At 40.7% G+C, this 2,560-nt stretch overlaps 1 pseudogene; it reads left to right on the plus strand.

Annotated features, from left to right (window-relative positions):
- Positions 1 to 453: 453 nt before the first annotated feature.
- On the plus strand, positions 454 to 1,392 carry LOC112447535 (probable ATP-dependent RNA helicase DDX4; annotated as a pseudogene).
- Positions 1,393 to 2,560: the final 1,168 nt, after the last annotated feature.

Genomic DNA, 2,560 nt, shown 5'->3' on the forward strand with positions numbered 1-2,560 from the left:
TTCTGGAAGCTGGCCCAGACTCAGGTTCCGGGTGACCACATGGATGGTGCTAAGCAGAGGCCGCCAAGTGCGGAGATGGAGAAGGCCCTGAGTCCTACTTTGCCTGCCTTTGGGTTTAACTAAAGCCCATCCTAACTACAGAAACAGGAGAGCACAGTGTTTCTCTTTTCACTTCATAGGAAGGTTGGGGCAACCTCTCTTTGGCACAAGAGACAGGAATGCTTCAAAATGCAGACCAATTTTATAAAGATTCCTGTTAGCATTTCTAGTTCTCAGATTAGCATTGTCCATAAAGTCCCAGATGGTTCCTGCTTCTGCTACTTAGAAGATAAATTATCTAACCTCTCCAGGCCTCTGTTTCGTTGTATGTAAAGTGAAAAAGTACTCCCTATAAAAGCAAAGAATAAAAGCAAAAAAGTCTGTCGGTTGTCTAACAGAGTGCCTGAATCATGAATGGTGGCCCCTCTCTCAGACATTACAAGGCTGAGATTATTATGTGCTACTTCTAGAAGACTAACAGATATCATAGATAAAGAAAACACCGGTCTCAGAGAACTTAAATATTTAATTTTCGATGAAGCTGACTGCATGCTGGATATGGATTCTGGACCAGAAATAAAAATCTAATTTCCTGCCCAGCAACTGAATGAACATCAAACCCTTATGTTCAGTGCAGTTTTCCCAGAGGAAATTCAAAGCTTGGCTGAGGGGTTTTAGAAGTTAAACTATTTGTTTGTGGCTGTTGGATAAGCAAGTAGAGCAAGAGACCATTCTCCCAGCTGGCTAGTACTCAAAATAAGAAAAACCTGTAGAAATTCTGTAAAACATAGGTGATTAAAAACAAACAAACAAAAACTATGGCTTTTGTTGAGACTGAGAAGAAAGAAGATTTTACTGTAACTTTTCTTTGCCAGGAAAAAGCAGCAACCATACATATTCACGGTGGTCTGGAACAGAGAGAGCAAACTTGGGGATTTTCATTGTGGAAAGTGCCCAGTTCTCGCAGCTACTACAGCAGCTGCCAAAGGGCTGGATATTGAAAGTATCTGATTTGTTATCTATTCTGATGATCTGTTGATGAATGTGTTCATTGAATCTGGTGTACTGGTCAACGTGGGAACCCTTGCAGAGCTATTTCCTTTTTTGATGCTCAGATAACCACGCGGCACAGCCTCCAATGAAAGTACTTCCAGAAGCTCATCAAGGTGCTCTGAACGGCTGGAAGAACATGCCTTGAGCACAAGTGTTCCTGGCTTCAGTGACATTACAAGAGGAAATATGTTTGCATCCAATGATATGGAAAAGAATTATCAGGGCATAAGCACTCTGAATGTAGCAAGATTTTCTTTTTCACAAAGTCCCAATCCAATCCACGATGAGTCATGGGATTAAAGCTAAAACACATAAGTCTGTAGTATAGTTTTGCTGCAAAGAAGGAAATAATTTTAAGTTTTAATTCAAGTGTGAAGTCTGACATTCTATATTTCCTGTCTTCCTGTTCTTACTCAGACCCTCAAAAAAATAAATCTTTACTGACTAATGTGTGATCTAAAAATATTATACTTACTGATACAAATGATGTTAACTGGAAAGATTAAAGCACTCGTCTTGAAAAAAAAATTTTTTTGAAAGCAGCTTACAGTTTCCATAGACTCCCCTGGTGGCTCAGATGGTTAAGCGTCTGCCTACAATGCCGGAGACCCAGGTTCAATCCCTGGGTTGGGAAGGTCCTCTGGAGAAGGAAATGGCAACCCACTCCAGTACTCTTGCCTGGATAATCCCTTGGATGGAGGAACCTGGTAGGCTACAGTCCATGGGGTCGCAAAGAGTCAGACATGACTAAGCGACTTCACTTTCTTCCTTTCTACAGTTTCCATGGGGAGAGAATAGAGAGTAACAAGAATAGATGACAAAATGTTTTTTAAGTCACAGATGGAAAAAAATTTTCGTGCAATAGGAATATAAAGGTCTTACTTCCAGTCTGTGACACAGAACTCTGTTAACATGAACTTGCCCCTCCTGAATCCATGATAACGATCTGGGAGGTGTCCTTCCCTTAGTATGAACTTGCCCTTCCTGAATCCTTAGGAACAAGCTGTGAGGTGTCCTCCCCTCCGTCTAGTTTACTTGACCCCTCTTGTCCTGTTCACTGACCTCAGGATGATCACAGAAAGACGAAACATGTGGAAACAGGCACAACTCAAGAGAATCAACTTTCTTTGCCCTTTCTAGAAAGAAAGGTGTTTTCCAGCGAAAGGTATGTCAGTTTTCCACCCAAACATCTACCTGTGATTTTGCTTGGCCTATCTGTGGTATTTGTCTAACTTTCCTTAAAGAAAAATTGCACATTGCCTCCCAACTAAGGAATACTAAGATCTCTTAGTAAGCAAAATTGAAGCAATGAATGTTGGCTAGACCACTTAGCATACCCGCTAAAATGCACCTTGCTTTTCTCACTTAATATTCAGCCCTTCCCATGTTAGTGCAAACCTCATTATTACAAATGACTTTTTGGTATTCTATTGTATGAATGTCCCACTATTTTTTTTTTAACAACTCA

This window comes from Bos taurus, chromosome 7, assembly GCF_002263795.3.
Source record: "Bos taurus isolate L1 Dominette 01449 registration number 42190680 breed Hereford chromosome 7, ARS-UCD2.0, whole genome shotgun sequence".
NCBI lineage: Eukaryota > Metazoa > Chordata > Mammalia > Artiodactyla > Bovidae > Bos > Bos taurus.